The sequence below is a fragment of the Aphelocoma coerulescens genome, chromosome 5, assembly GCF_041296385.1.
Source record: "Aphelocoma coerulescens isolate FSJ_1873_10779 chromosome 5, UR_Acoe_1.0, whole genome shotgun sequence".
Lineage (NCBI taxonomy): Eukaryota > Metazoa > Chordata > Aves > Passeriformes > Corvidae > Aphelocoma > Aphelocoma coerulescens.
The window spans coordinates 39648890-39670501 of NC_091019.1; the positions used below are offsets into that span (position 1 = coordinate 39648890).

Consider the following 21612-nt stretch of genomic DNA (forward strand, 5'->3'; position numbering starts at 1 on the left):
CATAGGGCAACAATTGGCCAGATTTCCCAGCTCTTCTGAGTAATAAAACAGACACTCACCTTCTGGCTATTCGTTTTACTTACTTTGTTCTAATTTCCAATTCATGTGTCATTAGTGAACGAAGATTGACAAGAAATAGCTTTGACCTCACAGATTTGACCTTCAACCTCAGAGACCCAACTCTAGACTGAACATAGGTTGGAATATGCTAAGAAACACCTTTCCTTTGCACAAGAATGAATGGCAGTTTTTTTCATCATTGTACCACCCCCTGCTTGCCACTACATTTAGACTATGAGACATGTCAACTGCCTGTCACAATTACAATAGACACAGCAAATCAGAATTTTACCCAAATCCAAGGGGAACTTCCTGAACAAAGAGTAAATTTTACTGCACAGATTTTGGAGACCTCCAATTTGTGCAGGCATAATGAATGCAGCCAACAGACAAATAGGTAGTTGTTAATTATCCCAGCAATTTCTTTTTTTTAATGTGCTAAAAACACAGAATGTTAAGCCTTCATATTTTACACTGTTACCTGATGATCTCATCCCCTTTGAAAAGATGGTAATCTGAAGGAAGGCATTATTATTGTAAGTGTCCATGACAGTAAGTTGCATCAGAATAATCCTTATATTTTTTATCATTTAATAACGTGTCAGAACAAAACCAGATTCTACGGCATCTTTCACAGTGGACTGAAGTTGTCTACCTGTATAATAGTCTTTTTGGAGTAACTTAATCTTTTTGTTTTCTTCACGTAATTATCCCAAAGCTTGTGTATACTAATTTAGTGTCATATTACTTATCAGAGCATTTTGTGGATGAATAATAACCACAGGGCAAGACCTATGACCTTAATAAGAACCTTCAACGAATTTTGGAGCAATTTGTGCTGTTTGCATAGGGGTCTTTTAAAGCTCTACTGTTCTGTGCAGAAACTTGATCCCTATTGTACTTAGAACATTGTTTTTGTTCCCTCATATTTAGTGAATAAATATTTGGATGGTCCTGGTATTAAGCACCAATAAACACAATAATTGAATACAGCAATTCATTGTTGTTGGGTGTTTAAGAAGTTGATTGTGGTTGTTTTGTTTTGTTTCATTTCCTAAGATGAAATATTTTGAAAACACAGGCAGGCTTCCTTAATGCATGGACTTTCACTTTACCAAGATGTGCAGTCATTACTCTTTTTCTTTTTCCCCCTATGTAATATTAATTTTTCTATGTATAAAAGCCCCAACATGGACAGGTTACTGCATTGACTCCAGTCTAATGGGAGACACAGTCATTTTGTTTGCTTCTATAATATTCTTTCTTCTATTATAAAATATATTTGCATAGCTTATTGTGTTGCTCTCTGTTTTCTGAACTCCCCATTCACATTGCTGAAGAAAATAAGAATAAAATGTACTCTATTTTCTAACAGAAGGAGCTATAAACTTTTGTGAAGTCTAACAGTTGTCAGCATGTCATTTATAAATACTGTTACAATCCTCTACCTTCCTAAAATTTAAATACAATTCAAAGAACTGGCTTCTATTGAAAGGCTGTTATTAGCATATAAATACAACAGAATTATTTTGGAATAGTACACATATCCCGAGTATGACATGGTAAAGAATTTACTCATAATTATAAAACCCATGAACTCTATTGAGTGTATAATGCTGGTCTTTGTTGAAACCCTGTTACAATTGTGTGAGAAACATGCTTTTGTGTTGATGAAAATAAATTACTTTACATCATTCAGCTTTGTTTGTCAACTTAATTATTACACTGTTAAAATATTGCTTTGCATTAATCAGAGCAGAGCAGTTTCCTTTTATATAGTTTCCTTTTCCCAGGGGTAAATTTTAATGCTCTGAAAGGTCATCAGAGGTCAGGACTTCTTGACTATATCTCAACAGTGCATTTCTGGTCATCAAAAGAAATAAGCCTCTGACCACTGGTAGCTGCTGTAGGGGTTTCTTTTATCCTGCACCTGTGACAATTACCCTGTGTTAGTGAAGCTAACAGGAGTCAGGTTGTAGGTTAAGGGTCAGGGCACTGTCAAGAGGAAGTTAGTCTTCAGTCCACTAAATCTGTTATCATTTTCATCTAATGTGACATCCATCTGTCAATCAGGGAATTTAGGCGATTGTCTTATTCTAAGTGCTGCACTTTATGCCTCAACCAGCTCACATTTTACTGCTTTTCCTATAATTACATTTTTCTACCTTGGAAAACCCATCTGCAAAATAAACAGGGAAAATCTTACTCAATCATTTTGAAGATCCAGGCTTTTTATGCTAAAAGCTGTTTCACTTACAAAATTGAGTGATTCCTCTGCAAAGTTTTATATTCATTTAATTTTCATTGTTATGGCTTTTTAACACACAGAAAGAGAATAAAGCTCCTCTAACTACATGGATATCAAAATAAGTTTGCATGTAAAATTGCCTAATGCATACCAATCAAAAGGCCGTATGCCTCATACCTTTCTCAGAAACACCTTACCTCTCAAACACCACAAAAACAACATGCTGTAGGTTTGAATGGCAAGGATAAGTTTTTACAATGGACTTCTGAGAAATTATAAGATAACATATAGCTAAAATGACTACTAATAAGCAAAGATTTTTAATGTCTCCAGGTACAGAACCACAGAATGAAGTTCAAACTCTGTTAATTCGAATTCAGTGCTGGTCAATTTCAAGTACATGAACAGTGCCAGCCAGATACCAAAACACATAGCTAAATAGAAAGGCATAAAAAACCTAGGTGTCAAGGTAAATGCTCTGCTGAATATGAGTGGGATTGCTCTTACACCTCAATTGAGACATACTTTTAATTGCTTTGATGAACAAGAATCTAAATAGTTTGCCAAGCATAAAAATCGTGGTGTGGTTATATGATGCATTTGAGCCAATCTAACAGCTTGTTACCACTGAAAAGGATAGTAATGTTCCCCCTATTTCCTCCCCCTGCCTTCCCACCCCAGATTAGTTTTCTGCTGGGTTAGCAAATTTAATTGCCTCACCAAGTGGTTAGGCAAGCATGCAAGCCAGTGTAGGGACAGTGACAAGAGTATATGGCTGGAGCGAATGTTATTGGCACGCCATTACACAGATCCAGTCATATAATTAAACTGGAGTTTCTCCTTTCACTTTTCCAGAAATTTCCCTTTTTAAAAATTACACCTAACCAGTAAACAATTTTATCAACAAACTCTCTAGGACGTATGCTGCTACAATTTTGCTGACAGAAAAGGTGATAAATATGAGATACTCTTACAGATTCTAGAACGGAACCTGTCCCCATACAGCAGCAATATTAATATTAACATTAACTGCATTACAGGATATTTTATTAGCAGTGCTTGGAAGAAGATTAGGATTCTCTTGTATATTAGAGATGGGAAAATCAAGGCATTGAAAGGGGAAAAAAAGTGCCATAGAAGTGATTATAGAAATATAAAAGGACTCCAATATTAGATCCATTACGAGACTCTGTGCTCTAGGTGACAGTATTCTCGCTATCAAATTTGTCAGCTTATCTGTATATTGATAATGTCAGATGTTTAATTGCTCCAGAGCAGGCTGGGTTCCTCTCAGCACACATGCATTCTTGCACTCTTCTACTCTTACCAGCATGGTTTCCTGGTCTGTCCATACTCTGTGAACTCTCTATTGAAGGGTTTCTCTCCAACTACTCAAGGTTTTCCTTTTTGTAGGATTTACTGTACTTGTTTTCATCTAATTTCTCCAGAGATGAGTTAGATATGCTTCCCTTCCTGCCACAACCCCATCATTTAACTCTTCCTGACTTCTGGCTTTCATCATAGGCTTTTCAATTGATTCTGTAAGTGGTTTTTGATCGACTTATTTTTATAAAACCTTGCTTCAACCCACCATTCAATTCTGTTTCTTGAAGAAGCCAATGACTGCAGAATCCATTGCAGTCCCAGAATGGGTACACAAACAGGACTATTCACACAAGAGAGCAGTTGTGCAGAGCTGGGTGCAAAGAGGTATAGTTAATTTTAATATCTTGTCCTCACACTGTGGTCAGATTCTTGTTGGGTCATATACATAGATGTGGAAGTGGAGAAACACTTCTCCTTTTCTCATTATAGCTATAACTCTGTAAAAGTTTCAAGGCAATTGGTAGTTGTTAAATTACATGTCTATGTGGCTTGAGGGTGGTCTACCACAGTCTGGTCATCTTCTCACTTCAGAGCACCCTACATGCTCATAATTCCTTGATAGATTGAGTTAATCACATAGTAACAATATAGATTACCTTTGGTATTTGACATGCTGATATGGGATTTATGGATGAATCATGATGGAATTGTAGGTACCATTTAGAGCATTAAAATATATGTTTTAAAACTGTAGTAGCATTTTTTAAAATAACTACAGGCTGCAATTTCCATACTCAAGGCCATAGGAAGAACTATCCAAGAAATGTATTTCATAGTAAGTTAGCTTGTTTGTTGATAGTCAAATTCAGTGGAATATTTCAGAGTAAATAAGTCAAAATAAGTTCCTTATGCAAAAAATATACTGATAATAATATGAATCATCCCTATTAATACTGTATTTTGTTTACAGAAAAGCATTTTACAGTTTTGGTACTAGCCTGGTACCTCTTATATGCTACATGTACTACATAAGTGCAAATAAAATTATAGTACCCCTGCATGTTTGGATGTCAATAATTTTCCATTAAATTTCCAGGAAATCTCCTACCTGGTATCCCTGAAATACCATTTTGTCATCCTCTCTCTCTATGTCTCTTTTATGACTAAATTAAAACCACACCCATTTATGTCTTTTGCTGTAACTCTTTTGGAAATTAGTAAATTCCTTAGACAAACCATTAAGGCTGAGCAAATCCAAGTAGGCATTTTTTAATTTTTTGAACACTGACAGGGCCTCTTGAACACAGGGGCAGTGACCACCTCTCTAGGAAATCTGTTCCGGTGTTTGACCACTCTCTTGGTAGAGAAATGCTTCCTAATATCTAATCTGAATCTCCCCTGGCACAGCTTTGAACCATTTCCACACATCCTGTCACTGGATACCAGGGAGAAGAGCTCAGCTCCTGGTATTCCCTTTCCCTCCTCAGAAAGCTGTAGAGAGCAATGAGGTCTCCCCTCACAGCCTCCTTTTCTCCAAACTAGACAAGCCCAAAGCCTCCAGCTGCTCCTCATAGGACATGACTTCCAGACATTTCACCAGCTCTGATGACCAGGGCTTGAGCCTGACTCAAATATGGTCTATCACTCCCATCCTCAGCTGGACATGGAAAAGAACATATAAGGGGAGGCTCCTGCTTTGAGATAAGGGCCGGGAGTGGTTGCTCACCAATTACCATCATGGCAAAACAGACTCAGATTGGGGAAATAATTCTAATTTATTACCAATTATATCAGAGTACAATAACCGCAAATAAAAATAATTCTTAAAACACTTTCTTCCTACCCTTCCCTTCTTTCTGGGCGCAACATCGCTCCTGATTTTCTCTACTTCCTCCTGCCCAGTGATGCAGAGGAAGAGGGAATGAGGGTTGTGGTCCTTCATCAAGTGTTGTCTCTGCCGCTCCTTCTTCCTCAGTGGGAGGACTCCTCACACTCTGCTCCTGCTCCAGCACGGGGTTCCTATCGTGGAACACCATCCTCCATGAACTTCTACAATATGAGTCCTTCCCACAGACTACAGTTCTTCATGAACTGCTCCAGTGTAAGTCCCTTCCATGTAGCTCAGTTTTTCAGGAAAAGGCTACTCCAGTGTGGGTCCCCCGTGGGGTCACAAGTCCTGCAGAAACCCTGCTCCAGTGTGGAGTCCTCTCTCCGTGGGGTCACAGATCCTGTCAGGAGCCTGCTCCACCTTGGGCTTCCCATGGGGTCACAGTCTCCTTCAAGCATATCCACATGTTCTGACACAGAGTCCTCTAGGGGCTGCAGGTGAATTCCTGCTCCACTGTGGTCCTCCATGGACTGCAGGGGCACAGCTGCCTCACCATGTTCTGCACCACGGGCTGCAGGGGAATCTCTGCTTCAGCAGCTGGACCAACTCATGCCCCTCCTCCTCTGTCTGCAGAATTGTTCCTCTCACATATTCTCACTCCTCTTTTCTGACTGATGCAGGTGTTGCGTTGTTTTTTTCCCCCTTTCTTAACTATGTTATCCCAGAGGCACTAGCACCATGACGGATGGGCTCAGCCTTGGCCAGTATAAGGTCCATCTTGGAGCATTGGCTCTATTAAATACAGAGAAAGCTTCTAGAAGTTTCTCACAGAAGCCACCCCCATAGGCCCCCTGCTACCAAAACCTTGCCACAAAAACACAATACAACAACAACAACGTAACTAATACAAAAGAAAAAAACACTTATCCACTAACACAAATATTATTTGTGTTTGTAGTTTCAAGGTAACCACACATTTTCTATGAACATCTTATGTAATTTTTCATGGATTTAACTTTAATAAAAGAGTCTGATGTTTGGTAGACTGGTTCCAGTGTGTGACTAGTTTTGAAAGAAAGGTTTACAAGAGCTCATTCAAATTATCTTAACTTTCTGAACTTCATATTTGTTGGCTACTGAAGTATAATAGCTTATGAATTATTATTATTATTATTATTATTATATGAATAACACAAATATTCTACTATATATATTGGTGTAACTGAAAAGAAAATCTGTGCTAGATCTTAGTGGCTGTGAAGTCACAAAGTCACTTTGTCAGTGATAGCTTAAGCTGAGAAAGTGAAAAAGCACCCAACTAATATGAGACCAGCTCAGGAACACCATCACTTCCTCAGCTTTAGCACTTTGAGACTGCATATAGACCTAATGATTCCTATGGCTTGATGGAAAGTTGTGCAGCCTAGTTTTATGTCCAGAAGAAAAAAATTATCTAGAAATATATATGCACTAAGTCTTATGTCCATATTTGGTTGTCATAGAAGGAATAATTAAAATAGCATTGATTTGGCTTTTTTTGTTAGGTTCTCACTACTGTCTGACAACAATTGTATAGGAAGCCATTAGGGTCTTCTGATATCTGTTGTATTTGTGCAATTCCTCCAATTAAATGAGGAATATCTGACTACATTTAGCCTCCAGAAACTTTGGGACTACTGCATTTCCAAGCAACAGTTAGTTTTACACATTGACTTTTAAAATTGTGACTACCATGGATTTGCAGAACCTAGTCACAGGTTCTGTATTAATAGGTTAAAAAATAAGGTTTTAATACACGAATTCTTCATGGAAATGGTCTGTGACAATTCTGCCCTTGCACAACAACTGGCCTCACATTCTTTGATTTTTTACATTTAGCCAGTATTTGGAAGTCCCCAAAGGTACAGACTGTCTCATTTGTTTATTAATAGTGCATTATCTAGAGTAATTAGGCAACAATAACAAGAAAGAATAATTATAATTATCTCTGGCATAAAAAGATACTATTTATTCTCATATGTTTGGTTGGAGAGAGTGAAATTTACTTGTGATAATGTTAGTGTACACTTTAATGACTAACTTCATGACAAGTAGTAAGAGGTTAGATTTCTAAGAAGTAAGGCTAAGTAGTCAGAAAACAGTAGAAATTGCAACTAGGCTTTGAAATAGCTGACTCTTCAATGTTTTGTGATTAGGTTCCCATCAGCCCAGCAGAAAACCATCAAATTAGATGGAAATAGGATATGCTATCAGCTGCAAGTAGTCATCTTTTTATTAGCTCTGCAACAACCAATCAGGCACTTCACAGTGTGCAACTGTAAAAAAATATAAATCTCTTTTTTTGTTAGAAAGAAAACCCTTCTTTATGAATCTACACATGCCCTTTAATAAGCTGTAGATGTCATTACCAATAGCATATTATTCTTTATTTTTTCAAGTTTCTTTAAGGGAGCAGACTGTCAGGTATGTGAGGCATGGAAACAGAAGTCCTCAATTTATTCACTGAATTGTTGCACTGTATGTCTTATTTCCCTATCCAGTTATGATTGTATGCTAGAGGCAAGTGAGGGTAAGTCATATTTTTCCCATTAGAAATCTGTGTTGAGACTACAAGCAATTACAACAGTCATTACCTACTGTAATGATATCTTTTTAATTTTGCAAACACCCAGCCATTAAAACAGGACTGAAACAAAAAGTACTTATTTTACATATGTCTGCTAATGGTTGTCCAGAGGTAAAAACCTTGAGGGAAAGATTTTAAAATAACATGAGAATTAAAGGGTTTCAATTACTTGAAATATTCATATCTAAGAAGTTAACTCCCACTGCAAACAAAGAGGAATGTAAGCTGCTCCAACACAGCTTGGGCAGTTTAACTCTACAGCTGTGAGTCACAAGGTGGCCAAACTCACAAGGTAAGACCTAGACAATCATAAGTCTTACAAGTCTTATTATCACAATTCCTCCTCATTTGACTTCTAGTGGGAGGAAAAGTACATTCCACTTCTGTAGCTCAGTCTCCCTGCCAGGATGACTTTTTACAGTGGAAGCAAGTTACATTGACTGAAGATCCCTCTTGTTAATTTGGAGTGGACATTAGTGTCCTAAAACTTCTCTGGTATGCACAAGGTAGGTTTCTTTTCACTTCCATTTGACCATGTTCAATGCACATTTTATGCCAGCCATTTAGTTATTTTCTGTAATCAGTAGAGAATAAAATTATTCCAAAGAATAAATCATTCATCTGGCTTTGATCCTGCATGGGGAAAGAATGAATTGTACTCTAGAGATTTGTAGCCCTGCATTTTTGTAGAGGGAGAACTGACAAATTGCTTAGACAGTTTAAAGTTAAGTGAGATGAATCCTGCCCATCACTCCTGACACACACCCTCAAAAGATATATTTCAGCTCCTTGAAATCAGTAGGATTCAAGCCATCTAAATAATTTTTAGAATTTTTGTCATTCATCTTAAAATCTACTAGCTCTTCATTTGTGTGAACAAACGCACTTTTTTATCTCACAAGAACACTATGAATTTAAATGCAGTAAACACAGTAGAGCAGACAGTAATCATTGCAATTGAGGTCAGATACCTTGTGTAAATTCCTAATCAGTGGTATTTGGAAGAAATAAAAAAAAAGATTTTATATTTAAGCAATTAGTGAAAAACAGAAATAAGTTGTTTTTTCTTGGTGGCTTCATAAGTAAAACCTCTATGCATTTAAAATATTTGATCCCCTTCTGGTCTGAGCAACAGTTCTTCTCATCTGTGGTAAGGAGGATGTGTTAATACAGCCTTTTTTTGAGCCTTTGTGATTATCCTCTAATTATGACGCTTACCTATGACTCATGAGTGAAGGCATTTGTGCATAGATGATAGATATATATTAAACATTTACTTCTAGACAGTGTGCTACTTCTCATTATTAAATCAATGCTGGGAAATTGACTTAGGAGTGCACTGGCAGAAATAATTTCCACCTATAAAAAGATGTCACTTAGGAGGAAAAGTTCCTATTAAATCAAAATTTCCTCTGTTCTGGTTACTTTTGCTGAGAAGTGAAAGTCAGAGTCATCTTCATCCAAGAGGAGTAGGATTTTTGACTGTAATACTGAAAAGAATACATAAAATATGCATGGCAGTCAGGAACACTTGTTTCTCAGGAACTGTGTCTCTTTCCAGTCACAAGGTCAATGTTTGGTTTCTAAGCTTTAGCATCCACTTTCTTCTTTCCCTGCCATCATTTCCTCCTCCATTAATTACCATGTTCACTGGAATCCTAGTACATTTTTTTAAGGGAAAAAGTTTCTCTTAAAATTTCTACAGGCTGGCCAGCACTGAGAGAATAGTAGATAAGGAACTTAAACCTGGGTCCTCTGTATAACAGTTGGATTGCCTGACATGAAGGTTATCAGCTATTCCCTTTCTTCTTTCTCATACGGAAAGTTTTGTTTTGTTCCTACAGCATGAGAAGAAAAATAAATGAAATCTTGTAAAATTTTATGGGATAGAAAAATTTTGTGGCTCATTTTAACACTGATTAATTGTACCCATTAAATATTAAGTGGTTTATTTTTCATTCAATAACCTTCATATGATTATCACAAACTTATCCTTATATCATCCTTGAAAAAAATCCAGTACTTTCTGTAGCCCTTTGTGACATGCTATTTTCATGTATTAGGTCAAGATTATTGTTCATTAGGGAAGAGAAATGTTAATTTGAAATCTGTCTCCTCCAGAGCAACAGTGTCTCTATGAGACACCTGCAGAGCCCTTCAAACCTTATTCCATAACATGTACAAGTTTTGTTCTGAATGTAGATATGAATATACCTTGGGTATTATTTACTGAATGAAGCTCTACACTCATTACATGTCATTTGAACTACATTTATTTAAAAGAGGACCAGTAAATTTCCTACACAAAAGAATACACCTCCATATTTCAAGCTTTCATAAATTTAACTTTAGTTACAAAGTAGAAAATATAGTTCCTATTTGAAATAAATGGACTATTGTTAGTTTTAAAAAAATCCATTTATCCTTTCATATTGTTCCTCTTTATCTTGGTTGATTTCTTTTTTTAAGTTCTGTACATCCTCTTCATAATCCTACTGGAATTCCACTGCTACTGCATTTACAGCCATAGCACACTTGCAGAATTCCAAAAGGTCTATTTTCTTCCATTTAATGTAGCAAAAAGAAATCTTGCCTGAATATAAAACATATCTGTTTTGATTATGCAAACTGTTGTGTGTAATTTTGCATCTTCTTTTTATATCATGTCCATTGAATCCATTTTAAAGGGAAATCATTTTCTAGACTAAAATGTTATCCTAAGAGCAGCTCCACTTTTGCTGACATGATTATGATTAGGAAATGTAGATCACTGCATATGAATACATTTGAAAAGAATTTTTCATATCTAAACTCTACAAGAGAACAAAATAGACCACAAATAAATAATCAAGCAGCTTTTATAAGTTTAAAAATAAGTCATGTATTTCAAAATTTTAAAAAAAAGTAACCAGTTTGATCTGAACAAAAACATATCTAATTTATAGCGGAGAGAATCCAGCAACATCATTTTTTAATTGGGTAGTGGAAGTGTTGAGGTGACAGGGCTGAGAACAGGTAAATCATCTAGGAATTGAAATGCTCTAAGACAGAAAGCCAGCTGGTGTAGTGCTTCCTTTGTGTCAGTGATCCATGTTGCATTCTGTAATAGGAACTGTTCAGACAGTCTGTTGCACAGCTGTTCTTCCTTAGAAACAAACAGCCAGGTCTGTTAGTGGTATCACTCTGCAGGTATTATAATGACAGTAGGGTTTTTTGGTTTGGATTATTTTATTTTATTTGAAAGTGGTATTCAACTTTTCGAGGAGTATCTATACAAGGACATAAATTTAAGTTTCTTTATGTCACCATTCATGCTGGATTAATTACTTCTAATATGTCTGTAGAAGGAAAGTGTTAGAGGTTGTCTATTTTTTAATGTATTTTTAAGTGTTGTTATGATTTGTGTATATGGGAGGATTATTTTGGTGGTAAGTATTATGTAATATTAGAAATAATGCTAAAGCACCTGCACTTTGATGATTTTATCTGAAGTTTCATTTTCACAGCCCACATTGGGTTTCTTCTCCATCACTTACTACTGCAGTGGTGCAAGGAGATAGAGAAATCCCAAAAGACATGTTATGTTTTTCAAACTTACTAAGCATATCCAGAAGAGGAAGATGCTCCTAGGGTAACTCTGACTCTTCCTGTGCCTAAGACTGATCTGGATCATGGACTGCCAGTTATTAAGGCAGGTTTAGTCCAGCAGTCCAAATATTTTTAAGAAAATTGGCAATGCTCTACACTCTAAACACTGTGAAGTTATTTTCCTCCAAAGCATAGAATCAAATCATAAAGAATCATAAATATTTTTAAAGTCACAAATGAACTGTGTCACACCACTAATTAGCTGATTATTTTAAAAACAAACACAAAATTAATTATGCCTGCTAGTGAGAGGGGTTTTTTTCCCTCCGTGTAGTCCTTATGGAAGGAATCTGGAGAAACAAATTGTGATGATATTCAATAATGGTATTCTGGGACTGGGTTGACACACAGACATAGCTGTGTGTAAAATAAAGCTTAAAGTCATACTGAGATTTTAGTCTATGCTGGGGATGAAATAGGAATGTGTTGAGTTGAAATACAAGGTGACATGGTTGATACTGGGCTTGAAATTCTCTGGTGAAAGAAATGACTGACATTATTAGGACTGAAAGGAGTTATGGAGTAGGAGACATTACAGATGCTATTACCAGCAGTGACTACCAGTGTTAATCCACAACTAGACAAAATTCTGTTTGCTGTAATGCTTTTTTCTTGGCTTCCACACCACTAATGCAGACAGGATGTCTTCTTTGCCATTCGTTTGCCTCATCACTTTCAGACAAACAAACTGATCGTGTGGTCTCTGTGCTACACTTATGCCAGAGGCACCACTAAGTGGAGGCCACTGCTCCTTTTATCTAGTGCTCAGTAAGGCAGGAAGCAGAGCTGCCACAATCTCAGCCAGCTACATTCCAGGTGTTAGAACAAACTAGAAGAGTTGCTGGTACAAGCTGACACAGGATTGTCTGTCCTTATCCCTTCCACCCCTGGGGTACCTTGTTGAATATTCTTTTTTTGAGCGCTAAAATTGATACCACAGTACAGACTGGTGTTTGGACCCAAATTTTGGGACTCAGTACTATGCAGACAGGAAAAAATTTCTTAGGAGAAAGGACAGAAAAAACATATTTGCAGTTTAACTGCAAAATTTTCAATCTCCAACTCCAGGTGATATGTATGCATGTTCCTGATTTCACTAAGCTACAGTATGTGTACATCCAAAGTAACTCAGAATCTAGATCTAGGAACCCCAGGGAATTCATGCTCAAAAAATTTAAAATGTGGGATTTAGCAGGACTCTCACTTATTTTATAGCAAGTTTCTCTGCAAACATTTTAGTTAAAACTAGATTGCTGTTTGTGAAAAAGTTGGAGGCTTTGAAGAATCAGTTCTATGATCAAAATAGACAGCTGTTAGGTACGCCAACATAAAAAGAAGCCTCTTATACTATTGCATTTATTATGATAAAATTTTTGGCAGAAATAGGACAACAAGGATACAATATCTCACATGGTGACAGTGCTAAATTGTCATTAGCCAGATAGGAGAAATCATTACTGTTACTTCAGAAGTGAGAAATTAGGGATTTAATCCAAAACCAGCTTGAGCCTGAAAAACACTATTGCAATAAGCACGTAGAAAGGAACTTAAGGTGCAAAGTACCAGAGTGACACTGACGGTTTTGCAGAGTCAGTCAAAACAATCAATAATATTAGGGAAGTTTTGAAGGGTCATGAAGGAAGAGGAGAAGGTGGTTATTTCTTTTTGTTTTAAGTGTTGTTTTAAGAAGAAAGTGTTGATAGATGGATAGAATTAATTATTTTTCTTTCCCAAGTTGCCTGCAGAAGTACCATTGTTTTAAACCAATAAGCTGATCACCAAGGATCTCAAAGGAGATAACTAAAAATGTGCACTTGTGATGGGATGTTGATATGTAAGGAGAATGTTTATCTCAAGAGGCTTCTGATAGTTTAGAACACTTTGGTTTAGCTGTTATATGGCAGTGAATTTAGCAAAAATTGAGAAGGGAGTTCATGAGGCATTATCTTTCCTCCATCCCTGGGTATGAACCATGATTATGTAAAAAGTTCAATGCTGTGTTCCCTGTGGGTTTGCTAATTTAGTTTGCTATGGAATACACTCTAAATCCAGTTTCTGTGGCTTTTACATTTTTTACATAAATAATAGTGATCCTATATATGATAGGTAAAAACCGTTTTCTTCTCTATTTTTACCCTTTCACACATGTTTTGTGCAATTATTAGGACATGATCTAGAATGACATAGGAATGATATGAACTGTTTTCTATCAGCCACAAGGTCATAGTACTGAATAATAAAATATATTTGGAAGTAAAAGTTCTGTGTTTATTAAGTTAAATTCACAGTTGACTGGAGGTAGATAAAGACTATTACTTTTCTCTCTCAATACTCTGGGAATTTTCTTATCATAGTTATCAAGAATTAAATTATTCTGAGGGTAATTTTGATAGATGCTGTCATTTTTCATTTATTGTGTATTTGATTTATCATATGTAATGCCAAATAGAAAGTAAAAAATCTATAAAAAAACATAATCATCTAATAGGTGATTTAATTAGTGCATGTATGGAGAAATGTAATCTCTGGTAATTATCTATAATTATGTTTTCCTTCCAATTTAAAATAACTTGTCTTTTTCAGTAGGGAACAACCCTCTTTTTCACTTTTCACCACCTTCCCTAACATTGATTGCCTTTTTGTCAAGAAAGAGTGAACCACTTGAACTAGAAGAAATATCAAGGAGTTAGTAACTGGTTATAGTTATTCAGGGACAGAAATACTTTATATGGAGGTGAAATAGGTTATTTAATCAATGGCTATCAAGTAAAACAACAATGTAAATTATTAAAGAACATCTTCCCAACACCGAGATCTATTGCATCATTCAGAAGTCTCCTGTAGGAAAGTGGCAGAATCTTTAGTGTTTAATTTGTAACATGAATCTGGTGCTCCTGTTCATGAATCTGCTCTCTGACAGAGATGATGGCGGAAATGGAATGAGGACATAGGAGAAGAATTAACTTGGATTTGTACTGGGGAGACTTACAAGGCACTTAGGAGAATTTGCAAGGCTAGTAGGGCACAAATGTAGATAGATCTGAGTAGAATCTACAGAGGTGTAGTAGAGATGGGTTGAAACCTTGCATGCATCTGAGCATAATAACACACTAGCACAGATAGCAAAGAATTATTACAATTCTGAAAGAAATATGTGAGAAATTATCAAAATATGAAGAGGCGTGTCCAGCAATAGCCATAAAAAGCCTGCATAAGCATTTAGAAATATATGCCCCAAATCCTGCATTCACAGATATGTGAATTGTCGAACTTGTTACTGAATTCCTATAGTAATGGAAATGTAAAAAATTCAGTATTAGAATAAAAAGATGGAATATCAACATTTCAGTAGGTTTCAATTTAAAATTTTGTATTGTATTATTTATGCATTCCTATTTCAGCCTTAGACAATCAAAAATATTCCACCTGAATTTTCTTGGGTAATATAAGATTTTTATTTTCCATATAACATACAAATTCTCTTCCCTGTGATACTGCCAGAGCCCTTTATTTGAGCCTATACCTACAGTGGGTCTCTAAGCTTTTGAGGCATTCAGCCACTCTGAAAGACATGAATATTGAATGATTTCCATAAGACAATCTGTTAACAGTAAAACTAAACAAATACAAAAAACTGATGAACAAATAGTTACAAAAAGTGAAATAATATCAAAATCAAATAATTTAATTATGTGTTTCCTAATCAGAGACAAATATCTGGGGTTTGATTCTGTTTCTGAAAGTTGAATGATTTTCACTTTAAAAATTTGATTAGGATGGAAATATACTTTGTCTCCCTCTGACTGAATTGAACAGATATTCTGCTTCAATGACTGTGTTCTTGACTTATGCTTGATGTTTGGTATTAAGAGAGAATTTGTTGGGCATCTACTTCTAGTGGCATAGTATACCGTTAAGGATGAAGAGGTAAAGATAATAATGCAAACACCAGAGAAGAAGCTTGAGATTTAATTTTGAATGTGCTAGAGATATTATCAAGATAATACAGTTAAGAATAAAGGCAAGAAGTTTCTGTTTAATGAACAAAGGTATAGCAATAATGAATAACATATAGTTTACTTTTAAAAGTAGCTCAGATCACAAAAAAATTAGGATTATTAACTGTCCCAGAGTAAATCAGGGTGTTCATAGGCATAATGAGAAATTGGGCCAGTTAACATCTTCATGGTTTCATTTACCTCTGTCAGCCAAGAATCAGCAGTCAATGAGACAGGTGTGTCAAGACCAGACACTGTGTAAAGTGTTTCAACGACTACATTGAGAAAATATTCAGCAAATTTTCATACCCATATGGTCAGTGATCTATACTGGAGTTCTCCTCCCTCTGTTTCTGAAGACCCAAGAGACAGGCCATGGCACAGCGTGTCTAACGCTGGTTCTTCACTCTGGCCTCTTTCTTGACATAGTTTTTAGATGGTGTTACTCAAGCCAAGGCTTCCTTACTTTCCAACACTTTTTGCACATAAAAGTGAGATTGAGAGTCCTACAAAATCTTTTTCTGAAGAATTTGCAACCTTTTTAAAGAGGAAACCTAAGGGGAAGGGGTTGGATGGGTGAAGTGTTCTCAGAAAAGGCCTTTGCAGTAACTAGTTCTTAGGCAACAGGCATAGATGACTGCTATCATATATGAGTAAATGCAGCTTGAAATGTAACTCAGTTGTTTATATTGACTGGGATGTCTCTTTTCCAATATTAAGTAGCAGAATATTTTATCTGATGCTAATTTATGATTAGTTAATATTTTATGCAGACAACAGATCTTATCTGTATTATTGCCAAAAAAGTGTTATATTCTAACAGTTGGCTTTTAAGGAAAATAGGAACCTGATTTTGGAATATGTAGGACAGATTAAAAAATTTGGAATAATGAAAGATTGTAAAAGCTGCAGAGGGATGTTTCAATTTGACATCCAAAACTCTGCATAGGTGGTTGAGAACCGTTAAATAACAGTGCTCCTGAAAAGATGGCTTCAATCATTTTAGAAAAGACTGGTGCTTGAAATTCACACTAGAAGCATAGAAGATTTTTTTTTTTTAATTATTAATTCCTATTTTTCATGTTATTTGGTCATGACATCCTAAGATGTCCGGAGCATCAATTCAGTAAGTGTAGTGAGTTAAGCCTGGCTGAATGTCAGGCATCCAACAAAGCCACTCTGTCATTCCCCTTCTCAGCTGGACAGGGAAGAAAAAAATATAGCAAAGGTTCATAGCTTGAAATAAGATCTCAGAGAGAGATCACTCACCAAATACTGTCATGGGCAAAACAGACTCAGCTGGGAATATCAACTGAATTTTACTACCAACAAAATCAGAGCAGGATAGCGAGAAGTAAAATAAATCTTAAAAAATACCTCTCCCTCACCCTCCCTTCTTCCCTAGCTCTTCCTCCTCCCCACCAGCAGTGCAGGGAGATGGGGACTGGGGATTATGGTCAGTTCATCACTCATTGTTCCTGCTTCTGTTCAGGGAGTCCTTCCCCTGCTCCAGTGTGGGGTTCCTCTCACAGGTGACAGTCTTCTGGGAGCTTCTTCAACATGAGTCCATCCCATGGGCACCAGTTCTCCACATGCTGCTGCAATGTGGGTCACTCTTCCATGGGGTGCAGTCCTTCAGGCACAGCCTGCTCAAGCTTGAGTCCCCCGCAGGGTCACAGGTCTTACCAGGCCACCTGTTCCAGCATGGGCTCCTCTCTCCGCAGGTCTGCAGCTCTGCCAGGAGCCTTCTCCAGAACAGGTTTCCCCTGGGTTTATAGCCTTCTTTTGGGCATCCACCTGCTCCAGTGTGGGTCTCCTCCATGGGCTACAGGTGGATCTCTGCATCCCACGTGGATCCCCATGGGCTGCAGGGGCACAGCTGCTTCACTGTGGTCTGCACCACAGGCTGCAGGGGAATCTCAGCTCTGGAGCCTGAAGCACCTCCTTCCCCTCCTTTTCCACTGACTTTGGTCTCTGCAGCACTGTTCCTCTCACATATTCTCAACCTTGCTCTTCTCTGGCAGCAATTACATCTGCACCATATCTTTTTTTCTTTCCTTCTTAAGTATGTTACCACAGAGGTGTTACCGCCATTTCTAATTGGCCCGGCCTTGCCTGGCAGCAGGTCCATCCTGGAGCTGCCTGGCACTGGCTCTGCAGGACATGAGGGAAGCTTCTGGCTGCTTCTCACAGAAGCCACCCTTGTAGCTCCCTCTGCTACCAAAACCTAGCCATGCAAACCAAACACAGTAAGATTTAGAAATACTATTCATTTCTAGACTGAATTTACTTAGGGCTCATTTAGATCTGATTTCTGTTTTGCAAACATCAATTAAATAGTTCATCCTTTCCCCCGATACCTGAAGAATCTACAGATAAAAATTATTTTCTTTTTAACTTTTAATTTGCTTGGTTAGACAAACCAGCAAGGTCTTTCAATACTGTTTAGAAAAGATCAGCTCACCAATCATCTGTTCATCTACTAGTGTCTCCTTGCTCCTTTTCACTTTGAATTTACCTTTCCTGCATATTGGCGTCCAGAATTATCAATGTGTTTCACATGAGATTTTATATATTTATAATAAATACATAAATATGTATATATTTACATAAATATATATTTATATAAATCTATATTTACATAAATATATATATTAGTATATATTTATTTATACTAATTGCATTGCCCAAATTAGTGGAAATGAGGTCAGACTCATGTTTTGCATTGAGGGACAGAGATTATGAAACTCAAATATCAAACAAAAATTGTTTCTTCCCTTCATATATTCCAGGCATTATATATGAGAAACAGAATCACACCAAAGAAAATATATTAATTTACTGTGTTATCCCTGTTTGCTGAATTTCTCCCTAGCTACTTTGAGGTGCTTTTTTTTCTTGCTTTTGGGCTATGAATATCAATGAGTGTTTCATATTTTTATTTCTAAAATATCAGTTCAGTTCTCTGTAAATTTTCAATATTGTGCAGCTCATGTAATTGCATATAACAATAAATCATGCACCTTTATCATACCACTTATTCCTACTCAATGAATATATAACTGTCAAGAAACAACTATGCCATCATATTTCAGTTTCAGTAAAAAAAATCTTATTTTATTGTGGCTTTCACTCATTTCCAGATGTCCTCCCTTCCTTGAAAGAGACAAGTCTGGGCGATGCCAGATTAAGATGAAATATCATCATCGCAACATATTAATTTTTCTTCAAAGATCTTAAAATAGCTTTCTTATGCTTTTGCTGGAACATTTTTCATCTCGCTTCAAGGGGAAAAACATGGATAAGAAAATCAACATCATAACTTCAAATTGAGTGGTATATCCTCAAAATGTGGGCTGCAAGTTTAACTGCAGTGGCGCAAACACTGTGCAGAAGTAAACAAATACATCCTGTTATACTGGAGAAACATGTCCTTTTGGAGTCTGCACCCTTTTTACATAAGTAACAAGATGAATGTTAATAAGTAATATTTTCTAGGCATACTTATGAGATATATGCAAATAAGATAAAAAGGCAAACTTCTCTTGTGCACATTTGAACACTATATAGTCTTTTCTGAATAGGATGTATAATTTTTTAATTCTTAGAGATATATCAGCACAAATTTTGCTTGGAAAAAGAGCTTATAAAAACACTCATCTCATAATCACTGAAGTTATTTTCACTGGTCTAGTATATGACAGTATCTACTTGTCTTAGTTCAAATAAGAGAACAGTGTTAGACTAATAACACATATGGTATGAAGTTTTACAAGGTAACTGTAGAGACATTTTCAAACAACCTAAAATGCAAATAGAAGATCAGTGCTATGTTATACAGGAAGATTTTAGGATATATGAATGTATCTGTAATTATATTTTGTTCATATGAAATACTTTATTTAAAAAAAGGACTTCAGGCTGGGATTACAGTGCCACATAATTGAAAAAGAAGGAATTGAAAAGTGTTTGTATTTTCTGGCGCTTTCATTATCAGTCAAGATAACAGTGAGTTAGTGGAACACTACCAAGAGAACAATCAAGTGTGAGAAAGCAAACAAAAAAAACCTATGTAAAACCACATTGGCAGAGAAACACCAAGTTCTGTCACTCTAGGCTTTTTATTTCAATGCTGAAGAATGGAAATAGCTAATTTGGATTTTTATTTCTGATTTTTCTGTCATATGCAGAACATATAACAATTATAGTTAAAGTCTCTTGACTCATTTCAGCAGTTGTGTTCTGGCCATATCTCTCCCTGAAGGATCGCTCATTTTGTTGCTATAATAACCAACCTCAGACTTAATCTAAATACAGATTGGATTATTCTAATTATTTTTGTTAGTGAGGAGACTTTTTCATCATTAGCATACTGTAACTTGACATTATGGTGTGTTTCTCAAGACGTTCAAGACATAAACGTGCTTCCTGATATCTCACTGCAGACCAGAAAGCTCATGTTCTTGTGGCAAGTTTTGTCCCTCCTGGCCTCACTGGGGTCTTCACCTGGCCTGTGCAGTTGAAAAAGGAGGGCTGAGAAATTAATGTGGTACAACCTCCCAGTTTAAGCATTTGCCATTTTCATGTGTGTAGAGTAATTCACAATTAACTTTTTATGGTCAAGTGCAAATACAAGCATTTATTCATGACAGCTGAAGCAGACAACATGATTGAAAATGTTTATAGAAGACAGAAATGCTGAGATGGAAGGAAGAAAGCATATGTCATTTGCTTACACTAAGGATACATGAGGTGCATTGCTCTCTTTCACTTACCCAGCCAATTTTATGTCCTTCCTGAAAATGTGGCATTCAGGGCCATGGAGAGAGAAAGCTGCTGTCTGAGATTTCCATCAGAGAATGCTTTCAGGAGCACTCCCAAGGAGCCACCTTCAGAGGTATATTCACATTCTGGGGCTCAATTTCTGTGAGACATGATATTTAACTGCTCACAACCACTAAAAGTGGCAGAAAGAGGGAGAGAAGTATGAGAGTATAGGAAAATACTGCTTTTTTTCTTTTGGCAGCAGTAATCTGTTATGTCAAGATAACTGCCTTTGAGATGGAAATCTAATTCCTCAGCACCCTGAGATAGCCACATTTGGGAAGAGTATACTTGCTCATACAGTTCATCTGCTTTTTGAAGTACTACTATGATTCCAGAAAGTTTAAATTTTTTTTCTAGAATACCACAACTATAAAATAATGAATAATTCAGTAAAATGTCATAAGTAATAATAAAACCATAGATGACAAGAAAAATTATTAGCAAGTTGTGGGTGCAGGGGATTTTATGTGCCCTGAAATTTTATATTAAACTTAGGCATACAACACTTACATGGTACCAAATATCTTTTTCCTTGATATTCTAAAATTTTAGCATGCGGACACAAAGATTCATTCACCTCGAGAGTTTGCTAGACTCAATCCAGACGTTGTGTTGTGGAGGCAAGAATGGATGGAATGCTGAAATTACAGAACCATGTATGTGAATGATTGGAATCTGTTATATTAAGACAAGGTCCATTCTGTGCTACAGTGAAGAACCTCCCTTGCTATCACTGAGTTTACCTTTTTGCCATGACTGTCCAGTGTCTCTTGCCTTTCCCTTTCTATAAATAGTGTCCTCCCACCTACCTACCCACATGCCTGGCCAGGAGATACTTATCCCGTTCACTGCTTTGAGCTTGGGGGGTTGGTTAAAAGCCCAGCCAGGAAGCACACCCTGCTTTTTCTAACAGTACACATTGCTGTTAAATAGTTGGCATGCTAGAAAAGATGCTCTGCAGGCTGCACGAAGTCCTTGAGCCGTATGTTATGCAGGTCTGTTCTCCAACTCAATTTTGTTTATTTCTCTGTGTGTCAGTGGTAGGATATGG

The 21612-nt window shown here is 36.6% G+C and overlaps 1 long non-coding RNA gene across 1 annotated transcript; it reads left to right on the forward strand.

Moving 5' to 3' along the window:
• Window positions 1-7839: 7839 nt before the first annotated feature.
• On the forward strand, window positions 7840-21013 carry LOC138111628 (uncharacterized). Its single transcript, XR_011151405.1, has 3 exons — window positions 7840-7925; window positions 8448-8594; window positions 18878-21013. It is a non-coding gene; the product is annotated as an uncharacterized lncRNA (long non-coding RNA).
• The last annotated feature ends 599 nt before the right edge of the window (window positions 21014-21612 follow it).